This window comes from Nilaparvata lugens, chromosome 5 (assembly GCF_014356525.2).
Source record: "Nilaparvata lugens isolate BPH chromosome 5, ASM1435652v1, whole genome shotgun sequence".
Lineage (NCBI taxonomy): Eukaryota > Metazoa > Arthropoda > Insecta > Hemiptera > Delphacidae > Nilaparvata > Nilaparvata lugens.
Window position 1 is genome coordinate 67,061,159 of NC_052508.1, and position 27,915 is coordinate 67,089,073.

Here is a 27,915-nt window from a genome sequence, read left to right on the forward strand (position 1 = left end):
ATCATTCGGGACTCTCTATTATTAATGAGTACTGAGTTATGATTTTACAAAAATGAGTAAAATTTTGAAGGAAAAATCAATTTTGATGAATTTTAGTTTTTGATCAACGATATCTTCCGATTTCTACCATTCAGATGTAGCCTATAATTATTCAAAATCCCTTTAAGCGTATTTTGTGCTCTACAATCTGAGATCAGGTAGAGCGCTCTATCTCATATAGATTTCCATGTACACCTGACAACAATGCTCCTTGTATTGTGAAAACCACCTAATTTCCACCTTCAACCATCATCACCAACTACATTTTTTGGTAATGCAAGAATAATGTGAGAAACACATGATTTATTTATGATTTTTACAATAAAGTACTGACCGGGAGAGAAAAACTAAGTATACTCCTTGTATTATTTCTCTCCAAAATTTAGATAACATTGTCCTCACATTGATATTTCGCACGATGACATAAGTTCATGAGATTATGTTCTATAAGAATCACCCATTAGATGCACTTCATTTCAATATTTCCTGGTGGTGAGGCGCGCTTAAGGACACCTCAAGAATCAAAATTTCAAACACATAACTTTTGACACAATGCTCAGATTTCATCGTACTACACTTCATTCTTCTCGGCTCGTCAAGGCGGCTCAAAATCATGCATCATAAGTCAAATTCGGTCGAAAATTGGAAAATTTATTGTTGAGTGTACTTGAGCCCATATTCCAATATACAAAAAATAAGTAAAAATAGAAATAAAAATAAAAATCTTAGTACCCTTTATTCAATATTTAATTTATGTGATTGAATATTTCAAAAAAAGGGCACTAAGATTTTTATTTTTATTTCTATTTCTATAAAAGTAGCCCTATACAGAAAAGATATAAAAAATAAGCAAAGTTGAATGAAAGCAATGACCATATCATAATCTCTTGAAGTTGAAATTCTGTTGAATAGAGGTGGGAGGTCCTTAAAAAATAATACTGTAGATATCTTATGGCCTCGAATTTTATAGTAAGAAGAGAATTCAGAGGTCTCTGTACTCGAGATCGCATAAACTTGAATCGTTTTTACTTTCCTTGCCCTATTACCATAGGTAAGGAAAGTATTGCTTTCCGAAAAAAATTAAGGTACCCCAATTTCTAAATTTCTATACGTTTCAAGTTCCCCTGAGTCCAAAAAAGTGGTTGTTGGGTATTGGTGTGTATGTGTGTGTGTGTGTGTTGTGTGTGTGTGTGTGTGTGTGTGGTGTGTGTGTGTGTGTGTGTGTGTATGAGTGTATGTGCGTCAGTGTACACGATATCTCATCTCCCAATCAACGGAATTACTTGAAATTTGGAACTCAAGATCCTTAAAATATAAGTTCCGACACGAACAATTTCGATCAAAAGCAATTCAAGATGGCGGCTAAAATGGCGAAAATGTTGTCAAAAACAGGGTTTTTCGCTATTTCTCAAAAACGGCTTCAACGATTTTGATCAAATTCATACCTGAAATAGTAATTGATAAGCTCTATCAACTGCCACAGGTCCCTTATCTGTAAAAATTTCAGGAGCTCCACCCCATCTATGCAAAGTTTGATTTTAGATTCTCAATTATCAGGCTTCAGATACAATTTAAAAAAAAAAAGTGGAAAAGATTGAGAATGAGAATCTCTACAATTAATGTTTTGTAAAATTTTCACCTAAAATTAAAATAAAAATAAGCTTGAAATTCGAGAAAATGTGATTATCCAATTGCAAACTGTTGGCAACTGTTGATTCTATTTTTAATGATTCACTATGAAGAGATAGCAGACCTCGTGTGTCTCCAGCGTTATTGCCCTGTCACCAGCTGGCTCAGATCTTAGAATAGTAGACTTGAGATGCGTGGGAACACTAGCGTCAGGTGATCAATTTTCATAACGGCAAGGAAGATGTGTGAGTGCGCCACACCAGATTTTTTGCAATATGATCAATATTGATGATAGGGAATCAGTCTGTTATATACTGCTGCACTTCAGTCAGAGGAAACTTCTATATTGATGTATTCTGTGCTTCAGTTTACCAGAGATTGATAATTGTGTAACAATCGAAACTGGTATCTCGATTTTTAATGAGTCTGTGGTCTGATAATATCTAGTCATTTCATTCAGAATAATACATTGGTTACAAACAAAGAGAAGCGTTTAAGAGAAGTTATGAGCGACTTAATTATCTGATAATATACTTTAATTGTAATCATTGGTCAGACTGAATCCTATGGAGATCTACAGGCACGTACGGTGTGACGAATCAACCAAGTTATTATGACTCACAATTCACTTAACATTTGATCGACAATCATCAAAACCAATAAAACTCAAAAGACTCCTAATTTGCAATGAAAAATTGAAAATGATGTAACAACAGAAAATAGTATTTCAAATTGTTTTAATAGATTATACTGAGGTGCACGGAATGGCAGTGGAGAAAGATAGGAGAAAAGCGTTGCCGAACTCTGTCTTGTCATTGCCTTCTATAGACGGTAGCTGATACAGGTTTATTGATGTAATATTAACGGTTCATTCTTGTACAAAATAATCAATTATATTTTATTAAGCAAGAAATTATATTTCCCACAGACACCTTGAAAAGTGAGCAATTGTGCACTGATTGCAGGTCGCAAAGAATCACTTTTCCACTCTAGTGCGCAAAGTATTACTTTGCGTACTCCAGATTTGCAGAATGACAACGCAAAATAGTTAGTAGGTTATATGGTGCACCAGTGCAGGAAAATCAAAATTAAGTTGGTGACACTGACTGTGGTCCACGTTATAATATGGCAGTGGACAATGATGACAGCGGCAGCCACCACATTATGAGTGCCGCCTTCATTCATTTTAAATAAATTAAGGTTCTATTAATAATAAAATTACACAGAGAAACATTTGATGGATTTCAGGGAATTTTACCCATAATTACTCACTTTTCATATTCAATGGTAACTGTAGGAAAAATTTAATGTGAAATATTTGTGCAAAGTTCGTTTGCTGCCCTCGCCTACGGCTCGTGCGTAAACGTTTCTTTCGGTGCAGCAAACTGTCACTTTGCGCACTAGTTGCACAAATAACTATTTTCAATGATTTTCTGATGTATTATCATAATTAATGATGAATTGATGTTTCATCATAATTAATGTTTTGTTAATTAATTTAACAATCCTACATTGTTAAATAAATACAATCCGGCAACAGAGCAAAGCGAGGAAGAGATAGCGCTATCGGCTTTGTTGAATGATAGACAATGATAGCAATACCATTGCTAATCAAACACTGCCATTATAACGTGGACCACACTATAATGGTTTTTGACAATATCAAGTCGTTATATCATCCAATATGCCAAATCACCTTGAAAAAAACCCCAGAAATACAAATATTTTATTCAATCTATGTTTCATTTTGACTTCTCCTCTATTTCTTGGGAAGTGATTTGGTTTCGTAGTAGCGCTAATAAGCCATTGATAAGATAAGTCAAGCTACATGCGCCTTCTACTTCCGTTGTAAGGGTGACCACTCCAAGAACTAAACTCCTCTAAATACCAATTATGAGATTAAAAAATCCAGTGGTTCGGATCCACTTTCGCTCATCTCCCATAATCTACCGTCCAATCATCAACGCCCAAGTCTGGAGTTGATATAGATATTATCTTCCTCAGCAAATACAAAAAAAAACTATATCAAAGCTTACAAAATATTATCTGATTTTTTTTACTCATATACCATTAACAAAATCTTTTCACATGAATAATTGAAAGGTATGTTTTTAAATGATTGAATAATAAATTTCTATAATTGAAATTAATATTTTGTTAATCAATTATATTTCCACATTGTTAAAAACGATCTGGAAACGTTGCTGAGCTAGAAAAGTATAGCGGGTTCTACTTCGCGAATGATAATAAATATATAAAGTCTATATTGATAATTCAATGAATAAATATATATAATGATTTTTTTTGTGTGTTTTGAATTGAATATTGAGTGTGTAATTGAAGGATGTTAAGTGGACACATATATTAAATTATATAGTATATATTTGATAATTTAATGAATAAATATATATAATGATTTTTTGTGTGTGTTGAATTGAATATTGAGTGTGTAATTGAAGGATGTTAAGTGACACATATATTAAATATATATAGTATATTTGATAATTTAATGAATAAATATATATATGATTTTTGTGTGTTTTGAATTGAATATTGAGTGTGTAATTGAAGGATGTTAAGTGGACACATATATTAAATATATAGTATAGGCTATATTGATAATTAATGAATAAATATATATAATGATTTTTTGTGTGTTTTGAAATGAATATTGAGTGTGTAATTGAAGGATGTTAAGTGACACATATATTAAATATATATAGTATATATTTGATAATTTAATGAATAAATATATATAATGATTTTTTGTGTGTTTTGAATTGAAAATTGAGTGTGTAATTGAAGGATGTTAAGTGACACATAACCTAGCTACATTTGGACTGTTGTATAAATTAGAATTGGAACCGTTTTGGGCTTATAAGCCTGTGCTACTTTTCTGTAAGTTGTGTAATTCTGAATGATAAAATGAATAAATAAATATAGACAAGGATAGCGGCACCAATGTTAATAAAATACTACCATTATAACGTGGACCTCGCTACATTTGCACTGTTATATAAATTAGAATTGGAACCGTTTTGGGCGATTAAGCCTGTGGCACTTTTCTGTAAATTATTGTGTAATTCTGAATGATTAAATGAATAAATATAGACAAGGATAGCAACACCAATGTTAATAAAATACTGCCATTATAACGTGAACCTCGCTATAGTTTCTAGGATTCAAATTGTGTAAAAAAGTGAAATAGAAAACTGAGAAAGCTCACCCACTCCCACGCTTCACACCCCAAAACCTGAAGCAAACTTATCGATTTATTCAAATAATGAATTCCTAGGAGAGACGAAAGAACAATTCACAATTTGGTTCAGTATGTGGTGGATGAATGAATTAATTTCGCTAAAACGTCGTCTGGTCCTTGATGGCTTATTATATTTGGCACTGAAGGGTTTCCATTGACCTTGACAAACATTTTAAGAGCTGAAGGTCAAAGTTGGCCACACCCATTCTCTGGAGAAATTATAATTATTGAATGAGCTACTCTCCTTATCCAATTTTAATTCGAATTATAATGGAAGAGTTCTATAACTATTATTTATGTCGAAAATTGTATCACGTTACATTTACGCTACTTGGACCACTTCCCTAATATTCAAATTAATATTAAAAAGTTATTATTATTAACGAAAATCCAAATTAAATGCTGCAATTCATCCCGTAGACTTCTGCTACTGCAAATATTGACAACAGGGTAAACTGCTAGATGGAAATTCGATGAGCGCTACTATTCAAAAATTATTTGTCAGCCCGTGAATTGCAATTTCTCAGTAATTTCCATCTGTAGAATATTAACAAGGTTTATATTGTATTATTTTTAGATATTTTATGATAGATTGTTTCCATTTCCGTGAAGATTGCTGTGTAGTAATATAACGATTATAGTAGGTATAATAAGAGGATTCTGGCTCCACCAGCAATGAGCAGCCTAATTTAACCTAACCTAACCTAACCTAACCTCCCCCAAACCTAGTCTCAGTCATTTTGTCTGGGCCCACCAGCAATGAGCAGCCTAACCTAACCTAACCTAACCTAACCTCCCCCAAACCTAGTCACAGTCATTTTGTCTGGCCCCACCAGCAATGAGCAACCTAACCTAACCTAACCTAACCTAACCTCCCCCAAACCTAGTCTCAGTCATTTTGTCTCTCACCATGACTCCTTCCCCAACCAATAGGAGAGCAGGAAGCCTCCCACCATGATTTTCTCCCCAAAAACAGGCGATGACAGGTGTGCTAAGAACAGGTGCAGCTGCTCTTACCAAAACCATGAAAAAATTTCCTATTTAAAATTCCCCTATTAAAAAAAATTTTTTTTATTCCCCATACTAAATTCTGGTATTTGATATTCTTAAGGTGGGTACTTTAAGTTTTATTGAGATTCTTTTTTTTTTAACTTTAATTCTTGTATCCAATTGGTAATGTGGATATTCCATCCTCTAATACTATTCTCTTATCATCTTTGGAACAAAGAGCTTTTTTATTTATATATCCACTGTATAGACATGATGCTCTTTAGATCTGATGCAGGTATTATAGAAATAAAATAATTTATTATGTTATTTCTGCATTCAGTTTCAATTTACTACCTATCAATTATGTAGAAATTTTTGAGGATCCATCAAACAAAAAATAATATTAGTTTCTCACAAAAGTGCTATATTAAGAGTGGTGAGACATATTTCTGCAAGTCAACCACAGTTTTCTCTACCATATCCAAAGTTGTTGACCTAGATGAGTTGGGCCTTATAGCAACAGGTAACTTTATACCACAAGTCTTAAGAAAACGAGCAAACATAACCTGTAAGCTTCTCCCATACCCTGTTAAAGAGATACAGCCCTTGTCTCCTATCACAGTGCTATCAGCCAAGAAGCATAAGCTAGAACTGGATGAAATTGATCTAAAACGGAGGAAAATTGAGTTTTTCTTGAAGCCACACAGTCATTTAGGGAACAGCATGAGCAGCTAGCAGAATTTGAGAAAGAAATAGAAAATTTGAGAGAGAAACTTGAGCCATATTTCCATTCACATTGGCTAAATTTTGATCTGAGTGGAGTGTACAATGTGACTGCATTTACTGTGAAATTCCCATATGTAGGTGTACTGGGGGAGAAAGATGATTTGAAAAATGTTTACTTTGTAAAGGGGTGTCATAAAATGTTTTTATTAATGCATACAAAGCTATTGAAACTCTCAAAAAATGGGTTATTTTGTAATCCCTTACAGTGACAAAAAGAAATAATTTGTCTACCAAGGGAAGAAAAAATTTGTGTAATTACAGTCAATGGTATGACAAGCTATAATGGTCAGCCATTCCCTAGAATAGAATCACTTAAGTTTCTGTCAGATGTTTTGAAAAAAAAAAACTTGGAAGACACTCCCTTCACACAAAAAGAAGTGGAGCAGTATAATAACATCACATGCTATACTTTCAACGAAGGCTGTTTCAACGACCCCACTCCACCACCTCATGTCACATGACCAGTCTTTGACAGCATCCAAATCTTCTCTCAATAAGTCTGTATGACGTCATTTCTCAACTTTCTTACTATAAATACCACTGCATTGATCTGCATTCGTTCAGTTTGATAGTGTCAACGGTGTAGTAAACATGGATACTTCTAAGGTGTTTAATGTGCCTATGCTCTGTGGTAATAAAATCAAGCCTACCAATGAGCGGTTTGGTTTGTGGCTTCTATCAGAAAACTTGTGCAATGACAACCTTGTGACAGACATTGGAAATATTGATTACACTGCTGGGGAAGAACTGTTTGTGCAGGATGACTCAAATCTTGTGCCTATTACAGAACCTTTTTGTGACAATATAATGCTTGTGAAAATCTGTGCTTTAGATGATTGTGAGGCAATGGATAAGAGGACGCTTCGTTCTAAAAAAGGATATATGTGGTGCATTCAACTTATATTTGAGAGGTGAATTCTCTAATATGGTGTCAGCTAAACATGGAGTCAAAGCAAAGCTGCCTTACCTATTGGACAGTGGAAGTGTTATGTCTCAAAAGATTCTACAAGTGCTTGGCAAAGATAATTACAACGAGGTGAAACAAAAATACCAGGACCAGTAGGGATACCTTACAAAGTGGAGCTTGCAGACGTCCCAATTGCTACATTGATGGAAGAGCTACCGAGATTATTGGAGCAGCTGAGGAAGGAGCACTTCTATCTACTAGACTTGGACATAACACAGGACTTTGCTGGAATATTCAACAAGAATGGGATGTGTGACTTTCTAACTACAATCATCGTTTCTGCTTTCAAGGAGAATATAAGAAGACTATAATGTGATAGTAGATAACAATAAAACTGTTGGGATTGATTGCTTGACTTGGGTTAATAGTAATGTGAGGGTGAAAATTTATAATAAGTTTGTATGTCAAATAACAAGCCCTGGTATAAATAAGCAGTTAGGTAACCATATTGTAGACTTTATTGCCTGTCCAGATACAAGATTACGGGAAACTTTCACTTCTCCTGCAGCCAAAATGCATGGTATTACACGTTTGGAAGCTACAATCTATAACTACAGTTTAACAAATAGAGACAATAGCAAAACCTTTGACCCTATTCAGGATAGCTTGTCACTTTTGAAAGATAGTAGAAATTATTTCCAAAATGCTCCAATTTATTCTGTATCCTTGGCTAAAATGTGGAGAAACTGACAGATAATTTGAAAAATAGTTGTTGTTTGGTCTATAATGATCTTCTACAGTATGTTTACTGGGGTAATAGCAATACCAAGAAATTGACTGGAGTACAAGTAAAGCTCCCCACTGACCCACAACATAGAAATAAAATAATTTCTTATGTTATTTCTGCATTCAGTTTCAATTTACTACCTATCAATTATGTAGAAATTTTTGAGGATCCTTCAAACAAAAATAATATCAGTTTCTCACAAAAGTGCTATATTAAGAGTGGTGAGACATATTTCTGCAAGTCAACCACAGTTTTCTCTACCATATCCAAAGTTGTTGACCTAGATGAGTTGGGCCTTGTAGCAACAGGTAACTTGATACCACAAGTCTTAAGAAAACGAGCAAACATAACCTGTAAGCTTCTCCCATACCCTGTTAAAGAGATACAGCCCTTGTCTCCTATCACAGTGCTATCAGCCAAGAAGCGTAAGCTAGAACTGGATGAAATTGATCTGAAACGAAGGAAAATTGAGTTTTTGAAGCCACACAGTCATTTAGGGAACAGCATGAGCAGCTAGCAGAATTTGAGAAAGAAATAGAAAATTTGAGAGAGAAACTTGAGCCATATTTCCATTCACATTGGCTAAATTTTGATCTAAGTGGAGTGTACAATGTGACTGCATTTACTGTGAATAATACTGGGAAATTCCCATATGTAGGTGTACTGGGGGAGAAAGATGATTTGAAAAATGTTTACTTTGTAAAGGGGTGCCATAAAAATGTTTTTATTAATGCATACAAAGCTATCGCCTGTTTTGGGGAGGAAAATCATGGTGGGAGGCTTCCTGCTCTCCTATTGGTTGGGGAAGGAGTCATGGTGAGAGACAAAATGACTGAGACTAGGTTTGGGGGAGGTTAGGTTGGGTTAGGTTAGGTTAAATTAGGCTGCTCATTGCTGGTGGGCCCAGACAAAATGACTGAGACTAGGTTTGGGGGAGGTTAGGTTAGGTTAGGTTAGGTTAGGCTGCTCATTGCTGGTGGGCCCAGACAAAATGACTGAGACTAGGTTTGGGGGAGGTTAGGTTAGGTTAGGTTAGGTTAAATTAGGCTGCTCATCGCTGGTGGTTCCAGATGTCCTATAATTATTTTCATTTTTTTATTTTCTTGACCTCATTATGACCTTTTGATAACTTAATACAATGTTCACATATATATATTTTTTTTATATATATAATTTTATATATATATTTTTATTTTAAAAATTTAAAAATATTTTAAAAATTTACAAAAAGGAAAAATTCAAAATTAAAAAAAAAAAATATATATATATAAAATATATATATTAAAATATATATTTAAAAAAATATATATATATGTTGAACATTGTATTAAGTTATCAAAAGGTCATAATAAGGTCAAGAAATAAAAAAATGAAAATAATTATAGGACATCTGGAACCACCAGCGATGAGCAGCCTAATTTAACCTAACCTAACCTAACCTAACCGCCCCCAACCTAGTCTCAGTCATTTTGTCTGGGCCCACCAGCAATGAGCAGCCTAACCTAACCTAACCTAACCAACCTCCCCCAAACCTAGTCTCAGTCATTTTGTCTGGGCCCACCAGCAATGAGCAGCCTAATTTAACCTAACCTAACCCAACCTAACCTCCCCCAAACCTAGTCTCAGTCATTTTGTCTCTCACCATGACTCCTTCCCCAACCAATAGGAGAGCAGGAAGCCTCCCACCATGATTTTCTCCCCAAAACAGGCGATAGCTTTGTATGCATTAATAAAAACATTTTTATGGCACCCCTTTACAAAGTAAACATTTTTCAAATCATCTTTCTCCCCCAGTACACCTACATATGGGAATTTCCAGTATTATTCACAGTAAATGCAGTCACATTGTACACTCCACTTAGATCAAAATTTAGCCAATGTGAATGGAAATATGGCTCAAGTTTCTCTCTCAAATTTTCTATTTCTTTCTCAAATTCTGCTAGCTGCTCATGCTGTTCCCTAAATGACTGTGTGGCTTCAAAAACTCAATTTCCTTCGTTTCAGATCAATTTCATCCAGTTCTAGCTTACGCTTCTTGGCTGATAGCACTGTGATAGGAGACAAGGGCTGTATCTCTTTAACAGGGTATGGGAGAAGCTTACAGGTTATGTTTGCTCGTTTTCTTAAGACTTGTGGTATCAAGTTACCTGTTGCTACAAGGCCCAACTCATCTAGGTCAACAACTTTGGATATGGTAGAGAAAACTGTGGTTGACTTGCAGAAATATGTCTCACCACTCTTAATATAGCACTTTGTGAGAAACTGATATTATTTTTGTTTGAAGGATCCTCAAAAATTTCTACATAATTGATAGGTAGTAAATTGAAACTGAATGCAGAAATAACATAAGAAATTATTTTATTTCTATGTTGTGGGTCAGTGGGGAGCTTTACTTGTACTCCAGTCAATTTCTTGGTATTGCTATTACCCCAGTAAACATACTGTAGAAGATCATTATAGACCAAACAACAACTATTTTTCAAATTATCTGTCAGTTTTCTCCACATTTTAGCCAAGGATACAGAATAAATTGGAGCATTTTGGAAATAATTTCTACTATCTTTCAAAAGTGACAAGCTATCCTGAATAGGGTCAAAGGTTTTGCTATTGTCTCTATTTGTTAAACTGTAGTTATAGATTGTAGCTTCCAAACGTGTAATACCATGCATTTTGGCTGCAGGAGAAGTGAAAGTTTCCCGTAATCTTGTATCTGGACAGGCAATAAAGTCTACAATATGGTTACCTAACTGCTTATTTATACCAGGGCTTGTTATTTGACATACAAACTTATTATAAATTTTCACCCTCACATTACTATTAACCCAAGTCAAGCAATCAATCCCAACAGTTTTATTGTTATCTACTATCACATTATAGTCTTCTTTATATTCTCCTTGAAAGCAGAAACGATGATTTGTAGTTAGAAAGTCACACATCCCATTCTTGTTGAATATTCCAGCAAAGTCCTGTGTTATGTCCAAGTCTAGTAGATAGAAGTGCTCCTTCCTCAGCTGCTCCAATAATCTCGGTAGCTCTTCCATCAATGTAGCAATTGGGACGTCTGCAAGCTCCACTTTGTAAGGTATCCCTACTGGTTCCTGGTATTTTGTTTCACCTCGTTGTAATTATCTTTGCCAAGCACTTGTAGAATCTTTTGAGACATAACACTTCCACTGTCCAATAGGTAAGGCAGCTTTGCTTTGACTCCATGTTTAGCTGACACCATATTAGAGAATTCACCTCTCAAATATAAGTTGAATGCACCACATATATCCTTTTTTAGAACGAAGCGTCTCTTATCCATTGCCTCACAATCATCTAAAGCACAGATTTTCACAAGCATTATATTGTCACAAAAAGGTTCTGTAATAGGCACAAGATTTGAGTCATCCTGCACAAACAGTTCTTCCCCAGCAGTGTAATCAATATTCCAATGTCTGTCACAAGGTTGTCATTGCACAAGTTTTCTGATAGAAGCCACAAACCAAACCGCTCATTGGTAGGCTTGATTTTATTACCACAGAGCATAGGCACATTAAACACCTTAGAAGTATCCATGTTTACTACACCGTTGACACTATCAAACTGAACGAATGCAGATCAATGCAGTGGTATTTATAGTAAGAAAGTTGAGAAATGACGTCATACAGACTTATTGAGAGAAGATTTGGATGCTGTCAAAGACTGGTCATGTGACATGAGGTGGTGGAGTGGGGTCGTTGAAACAGCCTTCGTTGAAAGTATAGCATGTGATGTTATTATACTGCTCCACTTCTTTTTGTGTGAAGGGAGTGTCTTCCAAGTTTTTTTTTTCAAACATCTGACAGAAACTTAAGTGATTCTATTCTAGGGAATGGCTGACCATTATAGCTTGTCATACCATTGACTGTAATTACACAAATTTTTTCTTCCCTTGGTAGACAAATTATTTCTTTTTGTCACTGTAAGGGATTACAAAATAACCCATTTTTTGAGAGTTTCAATAGCTTTGTATGCATTAATAAAAACATTTTATGACACCCCTTTACAAAGTAAACATTTTTCAAATCATCTTTCTCCCCCAGTACACCTACATATGGGAATTTCACAGTAAATGCAGTCACATTGTACACTCCACTCAGATCAAAATTTAGCCAATGTGAATGGAAATATGGCTCAAGTTTCTCTCTCAAATTTTCTATTTCTTTCTCAAATTCTGCTAGCTGCTCATGCTGTTCCCTAAATGACTGTGTGGCTTCAAGAAAAACTCAATTTTCCTCCGTTTTAGATCAATTCATCCAGTTCTAGCTTATGCTTCTTGGCTGATAGCACTGTGATAGGAGACAAGGGCTGTATCTCTTTAACAGGGTATGGGAGAAGCTTACAGGTTATGTTTGCTCGTTTTCTTAAGACTTGTGGTATAAAGTTACCTGTTGCTATAAGGCCCAACTCATCTAGGTCAACAACTTTGGATATGGTAGAGAAAACTGTGGTTGACTTGTAGAAATATGTCTCACCACTCTTAATATAGCACTTTTGTGAGAAACTAATATTATTTTTTGTTTGATGGATCCTCAAAAATTTCTACATAATTGATAGGTAGTAAATTGAAACTGAATGCAGAAATAACATAATAAATTATTTTATTTCTATAATACCTGCATCAGATCTAAAGAGCATCATGTCTATACAGTGGATATATAAATAAAAAAGCTCTTTGTTCCAAAGATGATAAGAGAATAGTATTAGAGGATGGAATATCCACATTACCAATTGGATACAAGAATTAAAGTTAAAAAAAAAAAAAGAATCTCAATAAAACTTAAAGTACCCACCTTAAGAATATCAAATACCAGAATTTAGTATGGGGAATAAAAAAAATTTTTAATAGGGGAATTTTAAATAGGAAATTTTTTCATGGTTTTGGTAAGAGCAGCTGCACCTGTTCTTAGCACACCTGTCATCGCCTGTTTTTGGGGAGAAAATCATGGTGGGAGGCTTCCTGCTCTCCTATTGGTTGGGGAAGGAGTCATGGTGAGAGACAAAATGACTGAGACTAGGTTTGGGGGAGGTTAGGTAGGTTAGGTTAGGTTAGGTTAGGTTGCTCATTGCTGGTGGGGCCAGACAAAATGACTGTGACTAGGTTTGGGGGAGGTTAGGTTAGGTTAGGTTAGGTTAGGCTGCTCATTGCTGGTGGGCCCAGACAAAATGACTGAGACTAGGTTTGGGGGAGGTTAGGTAGGTTAGGTTAGGTTAAATTAGGCTGCTCATTGCTGGTGGAGCCAAAATCCTCTTATTATACCTACTGATTATTATTGTACATTCTGTCGCTCATTCTTATTGATAAACTCACTGTATATTCTCAGACAACCATCCCACTAATTGAATGATAAAAACACGATTGATTTATTGATAACTAGCAGGTAACCCGTGCTCCGCAAGGATCCAATTGAAGACTTGACAAACTGAAAACTTGACGAATGAAATCTTGAAGAATTGAAAATATAACTATAACCATCCTCGTAAATTATTAATTTATATGCAAAATTTCAAATTAAATCAGTCCAGTAGATCAGACGTGATAATGCGTCAATCGTGAATTTCCTCTCCCATATGTGTAAGAGCCAGCTCTTTCCTTTATTATATTAGTCTATAGATGAGTGATGTTTACTCTCATTATATTTATTATATTGAGTTATCTCTTTAAGAATTCGGAATTCATGGCTTTTTAAAGAAAGTACCAGAAGATTGTGATAGACAACAAGGTATTGGAGCAAGGTATTGTGTCTCAGTTCACATATCTGGGTTGTGAAATTAGTTACAAAGATGAATTGGATGTAGAGAAGAAGGTAGGAAGGTTCCAAATGATTTGTGGAAGTATCAGTAGGACATTGGGAAAAAAAGCTACCACAAGTACGATAATGACATTTTATAAGACAATGGCAGCTCCACTACTACTCTATGGTAGTGAATCGTGGGTAACATCAAAGCCACTTGAGAGTAAAGTGCAGGCATCTGAGATGAGATTTCTTCGCAGAACTAAGGGCTGTGACAGAGAGATCACATCAGGAATGAGTATATACGGAAAGAACTGATACCTTCTGCCTGAATGAGAGAGTTGCATCTTATCGTCAGCAATGGAAAGAGCATGTGGAACGAATGTCAGCTGATAGGCTTCCTCACAGAATTTTCAAGTATAAACCGGTAGGCAAAAGAGACCTAGGCAGGCCACGAAAAAGATGGCAATGATCATAATTTATTATAAAATAAAAACAGTAGATGTATTGATGCTTATGATGATATTAGATTAGATTATATTGATGTTATTAATTTATAGATTTTATTTTTTTTTTTATTCTAATTACAAGCTGAATGTGAGTCGGAACAGGCAATAGCCTAATCCCTGATTGAAAGAAGAAGAATTCGGAACTTGAGTTTTATCAGAAAACCAACCTCTATACAGTATACACGCTAAACTTTTAGATGATTCGAACTTGAATTCTATCAGAATTCAGCCTCTATATGGTATTCACCCTAGTATTTACCTAAAAAGGTATAATAGAGAGCGAAAAACTATGTAGGTATGGAATGAAGAATAGAGATATAATATACCAATCAATATAATATAATATTGAAAGTAGGCAAAAATTATTATACACTTTTCAATCAAAACATTGAAACTTCACTCTAAAGGATCTGCTCCATTTCATAGTGGATTACCTGAGATAAAATGAAATAAAAATTGGCAAGTATGGTACCCTTTTGAAATTTTCTATTAATTCACCGCAACACGTTTCAACTCGAATCACAAGTTTATGGTTTCAAATTTCAGTGAAACTTTGAGGTTAGTGTCTGCTGTCATTTTAATTAAATTGACAATATTTCGGCTAACATATTCTGAACCTGGCCTACGTCTTTCTCGCTTCACCTTCTCGTTCCACTGCTCTTTCACATTGATTTTATCCGGCCGATTTTCACACAACGTTGGCCGAAGCAAGCCCTATTCGTGCCGTCAGCCTGAATTAATCCGCATCACGTTTTTCAGCCTTCATCCGATTTATTTCATGCGACCACATTCAATCCGTCATTACAAATTCAAATCCTATCATTTATAGACGCTTTATACAGAGTGTTTCAAAAGTAATGTCGAACATTTCAGGGTATTGTTCCTGGATGATAGAGGACTACAAATGTCGTATTTGTAGTGTCCAAAACTCAGCGGTTATCCTTACAGCTGCCATTTTGCTTTTTTCATTTAGGAATTTTTATCTCAAGAACATAATGTTGTATTGATCTGAAATTTGACATGAATATTAATGCTATAGAGACTCAACTTTAAAAAATAAATTGAAAAAAATTTCGATGTAAGTATTCAAAATGACGGCCATTTAAAATTTGTGATGGCAAATTTCACGAAAACCGTTCACTTTACAGAAAATTCACAGGAGACAAAAAAGTTGGCAAATTTTATCAAGATTTCAAGGATACCTTATTCATTAAGATTGGTCAAAGGATAACAGAGAAATGAGATCTTCTCGTACTGCATGCATGACCACTTTTCACCATTCAAACATCAATATTAAATTTTTAATTCCAATTGTATTTAAGATGAAGCTTTGAAACTCGTTATGGCTCCATACAGCTGATTTTACAATGTTTTTCAGATGATCTTGTCTTGTGCATTCATGCAGTGCGAAAAGAATTAATTTCTCTGTTATTCTTCGACCAATCTTGATAAATAAGGTATCCTTGAAATCTTGATAAAATTTGCTAACTTTTTGGTCTTGTAAATTTTCTGTAAAGAGAACGGTTTTCGTGAAATTCGCCATCAAAAATTTAAAATGGCCGCCATTTTGAATATTTACATCAAAAAATTTTTATTTAATTTTTTAAAGTTAAGTTTTCATAGCATACATATCATGCCAAATTTCAGATCAATACAACATTTCGTGATTGAGATAAAAATTCCTAAGTGAAAAAAAACAAAATGGCAGCTATAAGGATAACCGCTGAGTTTTGGACACTTCGAATACGACATTTGTAGTCTCCTATCATTCAGGAACAATACCCTAGAATGTTCGACACTACTTCTGAAACACCCTGTATAACGCATATCATTATAAACACATGTGAAACCAGAGAGTATATGTTAATACTCAGAGTGCCGGTTGCACAAAAGCCGGTTAAATTATAATCGTGATTAATTCCACGAGAACCAATCAGAGAAGCCGTCTTATCAAAAATGCCTTCTCTGATTGGTTCTCGTGAAACAAATTTCCAATAACAGGCTTTTGTGCAACCGGGCCAGAGGGTACTTAATATTTGGACAATTTGAGACAAAATTTAGAAATTTAATCTCTTTGTGATAAGTGATAAGATTGTCAAATGAAGGGAAAAGTGTATAGATCAGTTATGAGGCCAGCTATGCTGTATGGAACAGAAACATGGCCCATTTCAAAGAAACAGGAACGAAAGATGGAAGTGACTGAGATGAGATGTTAAGATGGATGTGTGGGGTTACAAGAAGAGATAAAATGAGAAATGAATTGATCAGAGGCACTGTAAAAGTTGGACCACTGGGAAAGAAAATGCAGGAGACAAGGATGAGGTGGTTTGGGCATGTACAGCGACGGGAGGAGGATTATGTTGGACGAAGAGTGCAGGATTTGGTTTTGGATGGTGTGAGAGGACGAGGTAGACCTAGGATGAGGTGGGGAGATAGAATAGCGGCTGACTTGCGGGAGAGTGGTTGGAGGAGAGAGGAAGCATTGGATAGGGCTTTGTGGAGAGGCAGACTAAGAGGAAGGAATGCCGACCCCATTTAAATGGGAAAAGGCACAGCCAAAGAAGAAGAAGAAAACAAATTTAAGAAATATAAGTTTTGGGCAAAAGCCTGTTTTTTCTTCCATAACTATTGTATTGTTTCCTCTATCCAATAAATGAATAAATAAACCAGAGATTATACTATCTGAGAGAGTTTACTCAGAAAGTATACATTCTATACTATCAGCGTCTTTTCTGGAAACCCCAGAATCCTTCTCCGATTCTCATGTTGCCTTTCCATCAAAAAAAAACACAAAACATAATTTTTTTTCTTGAAAGGCAAATTAATCACAGTATTTATCAGCATATTGAGCTGTCTAGTTCATAACATCATTCAGACTATTTTATTATCGAAATTAAGGAGATAAACAGTATTGGGTTCTCCAGTTGAATCCCGCTCTAATTAATCATTTATGAGACTGTTTGATGGTGACAACTCACCGCCAATGATAACAAACTTTTACTGAGAGCTTAAAAGTTTCACTTACTTATGAAAACTACATGAGTTGATTGAGAATCCTCTACATTTTTGAGTAAAATGGAGTATAGTGAGGTCCACGTTATAATGGCAGTGTTTAATTAGAAATGGTATTGCTATACTTGTCTATCATTCAATAAAGCAGATAGCGCTATCTTTTTCTCGCTTTGTTCTGTTGCCAGATCGTCTTTTAACAATGTAGAATTAATAATAAATTAAAAGTTTCTTCCATAACTATTGTATTGTTTCCTCTATCTAATAAATGAATAAATAAATCAGAGCTTATACTATCTGAGATAGTATACTACTAACTATTGTATTGTTTCCTCTATCCAATAAATGAATAAATAAACCAGAGATTATACTATCTGAGAGGGTTTACATTCTATACTTTCAGCGTAAAACCCAGAATCCATTTCCGATTCTCATATTGCCTTTCCATAAAAAAACATAATTTTTATTCTTGAAAGCCAAATTTATCACATTATTTATCAGCATATTGAGCTGTTTTTTTTCATAACATCATTCAGCCTATTTTATTATCAAAATTAAAGAGATAAACAGTATTGGGTTTATCCAGTTGAATCCCGCTATCATTTATAAGACTGTTTGGTGACAACTCACCGCCAATGATAACAAACTTTTACTGAGAGCTTAAAAGTTTCACTTACTTATGAATACTAAATGAGTTAATTGAGAATCCTCTACATTTTTGAGTGAAATGAACTATAGTGAGGTCCACGTTATACTGGCAGTGTTTAATTAGAAATGGTATTGCTATACTTGTCTATCATTCAATAAAGCAGATAGCGCTACCTCTTCCTCGCTTTGTTCTGTTGCCAGATCGTCTTTTAACAATTAGAATTAATAATAAATTTAAAAGTTTCTTCCGGAACTATTGTATTGTTTCCTCTATCCAATAAATGAATAAATAAACCAGAGCTTATACTATCTGAGATAGTATACTACTACTATTGTATTGTTTCCTCTATCCAATAAATGAATAAATAAACAGAGCTTATACTATCGAGAGTGTATACATTCATCTTTCACGTAAACCCAGAATCCATTTCCGATTCTCATATTGCCTTTCCATCAAAAAAACATAATTTTTATTCTTGAAAGCCAAATATCAACATTATTTATCAGCATTTGAGCTGTCTTGGTCATAACATCATTCAGCCTATTTTATTATCAAAATTAAAGAGATAACAGTATTGGGTTCTCCAGTTGAATACCGCTATTCATTTATGAGACTGTTTGATGGTGACAACTCACCGCCAATGATAACAAACTTTTACTGAGAGCTTAAAAGTTTCACCAACTTGTGAAAACTACATGAGTTGATTAAGAATCCTCTACTTTTCTGAGTGAAATGAACTATAGTGAGGTCCACGTTATACTGGCAGTGTTTAATAGAAATGGTATTGCTATACTTGTCTATCATTCATAAAGCAGATAGCGCTATCTTTTCTCGCTTTGTTATGTTGCCAGATCGTCTTTCAACAATGTAAAATTAATAATATTAACTAACAAATATTTCATCTTGATCATGAAATGCATTATTAAATTATTGAAAAATAAAATTTATTGCTTAATAAAATACCGGGCAATCAAAAGGTCTCTCCGCAGTACCTGCGTTCTGTTTAGTTTGAAGATAAGGTTCATAATTCTCTGTTTAGAAACATAAAATTTCTGTTTAGAAACCTGTTCGAAATGTAACTCCCACTTCCCCCCCCTACAGCAATGAATGAACACGTAAATTCAATAAATTAAAACCTTGCTATTGTTATAAATACTTGTTTTTGAGTGATTGAGTGTTTTTTAGTTTATAGTTCACTGCGGAGGAGTTTTCTTGATCACCCTGTATAATTGATTATTTTAAATGAGAATGAACAGTTAATATACATCAATAAACCTGTATCAGTTACCATCTATAGAAGGCATTGACAAGACAGAGGATTGGCAATGTTTTTCTCCTATCTTCCCACTGCAATAATAAAGTGGACCTCACTGTACCTCAATAATATAATACAGTGAACACTGAAGAAAAAGAATGGAGATATTTGAAAAAATATTTTAAATAAGATAAATGATAAGAGAGAATTTGGCATGTATCCTTTTACTGCTATTATTTCTACCTTGATTAATAAAATAGCTGACACAAGAGAGAGTGAAGGGTGAAAAAAGAGAAAGAAGAGTGAGCGTGAGGTGGTTGAGATTGTATAGGGAGTTGGGAGGAGAAAGAGGCTGAGAGAGAGAGAGAAAGAGTGACTGATAGAGTGAGAGAATGTACAGGAAGTTACAATTAGAAGTTAGTTTAATATAAGAGCAGCACTCCTTTCTTCCTCAATCTCAATGAGAGATACCCTTCTCAACTCTTCACTTCTATTCAAGTAGAAGCACCCTTTTTTCCTCCTTTTCAATGGCGGATCAGTATACTGTTGGAAGAAATATTCTTGGAAGTTGAGAACCTCCAAGTTTTTTGCTTTGTACTCGTATAATAAAAAAAATAGTATAATTAATTATTAATTACTAGCGGGTAACCCATGCTCCGCAAATCTCTAATTAAAAACTTGACCAACTGAAAACTTGACGCACCGAAGTCTTGATTTGGAATAGGACTATAACCATTCTCGGTAAATAAAAATCTATATGCAAAATTTAAAGTTAATTATTCAGACATGATGATGCCCAAACATAATTTCCCTATCCTTACGTGGTATAAGACTGTTCTTTTCCTTTATTATAGTTAAGATCATAATTTTAAATTTCCAAAAAAAAAATAAAATTATATCTACACCGGTTCAAGTATCAAGTGATTAGTTTCAAGTTTCATTATCACTATCACTACTAACCTCCCCCCACCATACGTTATTGACCGAGCGAAGTGAGGTCTAAGATTCAAGTCGACGGCTTGGCATTTCTCTTAATGTTTAAATGTTTGTATGTTTATATGTCGCGCATTTACGGCGAAACGCGGTAATAGATTTTCATGAAATTTGACAGGTATGTTCCTTTTTAATTGCGCGTCGACGTATATATACAAGGTTTTTGGAAATTTTGCATTTCAAGGATAATATAAAAGGGAAAAGGAGCCTCCTTCATACGCCAATATTAGAGTAAAATCAGACTATAGAATTATTCATCATAAATCAGCTGTCAAGGGATTAAAAAACGCATGCCATGATGCATGCGATTCAATATCTCAATGTAGCTTGGTGAAAAATCAGCAGCTGTTTAGACTATAAATTGCATGCTTCATTGAATGCAATTTTATGCACTGAAATAGGATGCAAAGGACTTAATTATAACAGCTTGTCTGGGCGCTAGATGTCTTCTGGTTTTCTTGCTCTAAATTCCGGAAAGCGTTATATGATAATTAAATCTTGTGTAGCATGATCTGATCAAATAAATAGTTGGTGTATCAGTGTAGATGTGCAATCATGGTTTGGGACGTCGTTCAGTTATAAATGTTATATATTCTATTGATAAAATTTTTGTTCATTATTTGTTATTATATTCTTTAATTTTTGATACATCAACCCCAACAGCCATTACCCGTTTTCACACCGATATCTCACCGACACGACACACAGACAGAATTTACTCTGATGAACAGTAGGCTATAAGAGGAGGCTACGGTTTATAACTGCGCGAGGTCACTGTTCACAGAACTACTAGTACTCGTATAATTAAAAAAAAGTATAATTAATTATTAATTACTACCGGGTAACCCATTCTCCGCAAATCTCTAATTAAAAACTTGACCAACTGAAAACTTGACGTACCGAAATCTTAAAGAATTTAGAATAGGACTATAACCATCCTTGGTAAATTAGGAATCTATATACAAAATTAAACAATAAGTTGAACAATTTGTCAAAATTCAAACAAATTAACTATAATTTAAACAATTTGAATAATGTAGAAATAATCAGTCCAGTAGTTCAGACGTGATGAAGCGTCAAACAAAATTTTCCCATCCCTTACGTGTATAAGCCAGTTCTTTCCTTTATCATAGTATAGATCATTAATTTCAAATTTCCAAGAAAATTCAAAATTATATCTATACCGGTTCAAGTTTCAAGTTGATTAGTTTCAAGTTTCATTATCACTGTCACTACTAACCCCTCCATACGTTTATTTAATTTGGAAGGGATATATTCCGAAGTTGAAAATTTCAAAGTTTTAGGAAGAGAAAAAGTTTCAGGCGCCATGCATAGAACCTCGTGTTTGTAAGTTTAGCCAGAGCTGCAACAAACATCTCCATAAGTACAGTAGTGTAGTTTATGACTATAATGGACCTAATTATTGTGGCCTATAGTGATGTTCATGCTATAATGGCAGTGAAGAAAGTTAGGAGAAAAACGTTGCCGATCCTCTGTCTTGTCAATGCCCTCTATAGAAGTTAGATCATTCACTTTTCCATCTATGGGGAGGTCCGCGCTATAATGGCAGTGGAGAAAGATAGAAGAAAAACTTTGCCGAGTCTTGTCAATGCCTTCTATAAACGGTAGCTGATACAGGTTTATTGATGTAATATTAAATGTTCCTTCTCGTTTAAAAAAATCAATTATATTTTATTAAGCAAGAAATTATATTTTTCAATAATTTCTCAATGAATTTTCATAATTAAAAGAAATATTTTGTCAGTTAATTATTATTTCCACATTGATAGAAAGCGATCTGGCAACAGAGCAAAGCGAGAAAGAGATAGCGCTATCCGCTTAGCTGAATGATAGACAAGGATAGCAATACCATTTCCAATTAAACACTGCCATTATAACGTGGACCTTACTGTTGTTCATTTAATCAAAAATGTAGCGGATTCTCAATTTTAACTCATGTAGTTTTCATAAGTAAATGAAATGTTTACGCTCTCAGTAATAGTTTGTTGTCATTGGCGGTGAGTTGCCACCAATAGTCCCATAAATGAATATTTATAGCGAGATTCAACTGGATAAACCTAATATTGTTTATCTCCTTAATTTTGATGATAAAAAAGTGATGTTAAATGAGCTAAACAGTTCAATATGCTGATAAATTCGGCTTTCAAAAATAAAAATCTGGTGTGGTACACTCACACAACTTTCCTTGCTCATTGATCTACAAGCCTCATTAACGAGGATAATTTAGGAATAACATTATGCGATTGGCAGCTGAATAATTAAAACTACGATTATACTATTGTGATTGTGTCAGAGTACATTTTCCTTTGTTTGAATTATGAAATTTGAGGATTTTTTAAAAGTTGTCAAAACTGCTGTTCTACAAATGAAATATCGACATGTGTTCTTTTGAATAAACTACTCTACCTACCTACCTACACAGGCACGAGAAGGAGGTTACAAAGTAAATTTTTCAAGGATGGGGTGGACCCCCTGTTAATTTCTCAGGGAGAAGACTCATGCCAGTTGATAGAGCTGTTATATACAGGGTATGAATTTTTAAAAAATCGGTCAAGTCTTTTTTGAGAAAATCGTGATAGAAATTTAACAAAATTCATTCTTCTCAGGAATATTACGGAGCTCCTGCAATTTTCCAGAAATGAGACTCATGTCAGTTGATAGGGCTTATGAATAGCTATCTAGGGTATAAATTTGAAGAAAATCGTTAAAGCCGTTTTCGAGAAAACCGTGAAAAACCTGGTTTTTTAGCCATTATCCGCAATTTTTCCGCCATTTTGAATTGAATTTTATTGAATTTCTTATTGTCGGATCCTCATGGTATAAGGACCTTAAGTTTAGAATTTCAAGTCAATCAGTTAATTAGGAATGGAGTTATCGTGTTCACAGACACACACACACACCCACACACACAGACCAACACCCAAAATCATGTTTTTGGACTCAGGGGACCTTGAAACGTATAGAAAACATGAAATTAGGGTACCTTAAATTTTTTTGGAAAGCAATACTTTCCTTACCTATAGTGATAGGGCAAGGAAAGTAAAAATTATGTTTTGTGATTTTTGTTGATGGAAAGGCTAATCAAACTCTGCTATTATAAAGTCAAGCTCACTAAAGATATTTCAATTATGACTGCTTCGTAGAAATTCATAATTCACCTCTGTAACCAAGTACAGTCTTCTGAGACTCCTCACTGGTTTTGGTTCATGAAAATTGTAGTACGGAGTTCAGTTGTAGTGTTCAACTTCTACTGTAAATTTAATGTGAACGGAGAGAGAGAAATGAGATTAATAGGAAGGATGATGATGATGATGATGATGAGGAGGAGGAGGAGGAGGAGGACGAGGAGGAGGAAGAGAAAGAAGAAAGGGAAGATGATGATGATTGTGATTATATAGAGGATGACGATGATCATGAAAACGAAAAGGAAAAAAAAGAGAGGAGAAGAAGAACAAGAGGAGAAGAAGAAGAAGAAGAAGAAGAAGAAGAAGAAGAAGAAGAAGAATGCAGAAGAAGAATACAGAAGAAGAAGGAGGAGGAGGAGGAGGAGGAGGAGGAGGAGGAGGAGGAGGTGGATGACGAGGAAGAGAAAGGAGAAAAAGAAGATGATGATGATTGTGATGATAGTGATTACGTAGAGGATGACGATGATCATGAAAAAGAAAGGAAAAAAAGAGAGGAGAAGAAGAAGAAGAAGAAGAAGAAGAAGAAGAAGAAGAAGAAGAAGAAGAAGAAGAAAAGCAACAACAAAAGCAAAAACAACAAGAAAGTAATTCTTTATAGTTTGGAAAAGTGTTTGTTAGAAACACACAAATTCCTCAGTAAAGACTTTGTCCTGATGAATATCATTTTCTTTTTCAATAAAGTAGATGACATATATTTGTCCACTAAATCATATTATATTCTTCATATTCATCGTCATTCACTTACTCTAAGTTTCAATCTACATTTAGAAATGAAGTTAGTTGATTTTTTTTCATCCAATTGCACTCACTTTATAGATTGCGTGCTCTCTTCTATTGGAAGGGTGATGAACTCTGCAGGCCTACCTCTCCACTCACACTGGAGTTGATCAGAAGATGAAATGGAACAACCTAGATATGAGAGATGTAAGATATAAGAGAGAAACAGACAAACAACCTCTCCCGTGTCAACTTCTAGGAGATTGTGGATTCACTTGCCATCACTACAAACACTCACACACCCGAGCCGCGCGCGAACAATCGAATTGACCCACAGTTCAAATTTGTTTGAAATAGTGCAAGTAGCCGCTGATGCGATTCAGGAGGCAGAGATGCAACTAATTGGCGGGAATAAGTGGGGATCACACGATGTCACGACCAATCTAACCTCAAAAGCTGCGTTCAATGCTCGAAACACGACTGGTGACTTGTCGCGTCGGGGCGCCTCTGATCGATTTCTTGTTTCCAACAGCTGCACAGTCTCCCACCAGAGACGCTCTTCGTTACTCTCTCTCACACTCACTCTCACTCGCTCTCTCTTCATCACCCCACCGATATTTCTCTCTTTATCCCACTAGAGACGCTCTCCGTTAATCGCTGTCTCTTCATCACACCAACGTTTCTCTCTTTATCCCACCATAGACGCTCTCTGCTACTCTCTCTCTCTCTCTCTCTCTCTCTCTCAAAATTTATAATCTCATCTCAAAATGTTATGTTCTTCAGTATTCAAATTTCAAATTTATTTATTTCCATCATCATACAACATGCACGATACATTATAATAAAAATTAACAATTCTAATACACAGCATGAACCATTTAATGAAAATGAAAATTCCCACCAGCAAAAGTAAAACTTGCTCGCTGGTGGGAGTCCATCCCAAAAACTAAAATTAATAATTATTGAATACTAGGAAAAATAAAAAGGAAAAAAATAAGTTCTGAAAACCTAGAAATACCATATTCAATGCAGAAAGAAAAGAGAATACTCATTAGAAATAAAATTTAAAAAAATAAACAAAAAAAAACAACAGTTGCGAAATTTCTTTGACCAGAGTAATTCATCAAAAATCAGATTAAAAGTATATACATAATATAATATCATATGATAAATTGCGACACAATAAAAATCAATAGAAATACGAGAATATTGTAATCTGCTATGACTATCTTATTCACTAAGGTATTGACAGGAACCCTAATTCTTGGAAAAAATTATCACATATCCATTTATTTAATATTATTTAGTATTGTATTTATCATCAATATTACTCAATCAATTTCTAAAATTTTAATTTAATCTCACCCTGTAACGTTTGTTCCAATTATCCAATTTTAATATTATAAATGCAATATTGTATTCACTATTACTCATTCTAATATCATTCATCCCATAATTCTAAGATTCAAATCAAATAGTTCTCAACTTATTAAGTAGAGTTTCTTATTTAAACATTACTTCGAGTTATAATTCCCAACAGCTCTATTCTATCACAACCCGGTGGTGTATTGATGGGAAGGATATTATTTTTAATCCTTCTTCGAGAATCGACAATTATTTGTTGAAACACCGCCGATTTATGAAGTTACATCACAATATTATATCATCGTTATTCTAATTGCATTCCATCTTTATTCTCATTGATTTATTATTCATACTTTGTAAAACTCGCTGAATAATTAGCATTACCATCATTTAATGTAAATTATTGTATAAGCCAGTAAATGTTGTAACATACATAAATAAAGAAATCTAATCTAATGTCTCTCTCTTTCTCTCTCTTAGATGCATAACAATATTATCTTTCTTATCTATAGTTATTACAAATTGTTTTTTTTTTCATATGATATACAGCTCAATAATTATTTTCTTAGTTTATATTTGAAATGCATCTATAATTTTGTTGTATTTTAAGCTATTGTATATAAATGTATAAGCCAGTATATGTTGTAACATACATAAATAAAGAAATCTAATCTAATCTCTCTCTCTCTCTTATCACACCAACGTTTCTCTCTTTATCCCACCATAGACGCTCTCTGCTACTCACTATCTCTCACTCTCTCTTTATCACACCAACGTTTCTTTCTTCATCCAACCATGGACGCTCTCCGTTACTCACTCGCTCTCCATCACACCAACGTTTCACTCTTTATCCCACCATAGACGCTCTCCGTTACTCTCTCTTCATCCCACCGAATCTTTCTCTCTCTACCCCACACGTTCTCCTCTCTGCGCACTTCATCCAATCGATGCTTCTGTCTTTATCCCAAATGTTCCTCTCTTTATCGCAACGACGCTTCTACCCTTCAACCCAAATAATACGCTCCACCCTCTACCACCCTGAACTGTGGCATCCCTGGCATCTCCCCCTTGTACTTTCAGTGCCAATGTCAAGTTCAACACAGTCATTCCCTCGGATATTCAATAACTAGGCCCACTCTCCATTTTACTTTTCGCTATAGAAGAATTTTCACATTGAGATTTTATATTTAATTCTTTGAGCAATTATTACTTTCCTTGCCCTATTACCATAGGTAAGGAAAGTATTGCTTTCCGAAAAAAATTAAGGTACCCCAATTTCTAATTTTCAATACGTTTCAAGGTCCCCTAAGTCCAAAAAAGTGTTTTTTGGGTATTGGTCTGTATGTGTGTGTGTGTGTGTGTGTGTATGAGTGTATGTGCGTCTGTGTACACGATATCTCATGTCCCAATTAACGGAATGACTTGAAATTTGGAACGTAAGCTCCTTACAATAGAAGGATCCGACACGAACGATTTCGATCAAATGCGATTCAAGATGGCGGCTAAAATGGCGAAAATGTTGTCAAAAACAGGGTTTTTCGCGATTTTCTCGGAAACGGCTCCTACGATTTTGATCAAATTCATACCTAAAATAGTCATCGATAAGCTCTATCAACTGCCACAAGTCCCATATCTGTAAAAATTTCAGGAGCTTCGCCCCATCAATGCAGATAGAATCCCAATTATCAGGCTCCAGATACAATTGAAACAAAAAAAATCAAGTGGAGTAGATTGAGCATGAAAACCTCTACAATTAATGTTCAGTAACATTTTCACCTAAAATTGAAAATAAGCTTTAAATTCGAGAAAATGTGATTATTCAATTGCAAATTATTGTTGATTCTATTAAATCATTCACTATGAAGAGATAGCAGACCTCATGTGTGTCTCCAGCGTTATTACCCTGTCACCAGCTGGCTCAAATCACTGAATAGTAGACTTGAGATGCGCGGGAACACTAGCGTCAGGTGATCAATTTTCATAACGGCAAGGAAAGTTGTGTGAGTGCGCCACACCAGATTTTTATATTTAATTCTTTGAGCAATAATCATTTATATCT

At 34.6% G+C, this 27,915-nt stretch overlaps 1 protein-coding gene across 1 annotated transcript in view; it reads right to left on the reverse strand.

Moving 5' to 3' along the window:
- LOC111049555 (ATP-binding cassette sub-family G member 4) overlaps window positions 1-25,009 on the reverse strand; it is an 83,301-nt gene extending 58,292 nt beyond the window's left edge. The window contains exon 1 of the mRNA XM_039429121.1: window positions 24,584-25,009. The gene's annotated coding sequence lies outside the window, so the exon portion shown is untranslated. The remainder of the gene's footprint in view (window positions 1-24,583) is intronic.
- Between the last annotated feature and the right edge of the window lie 2,906 nt (window positions 25,010-27,915).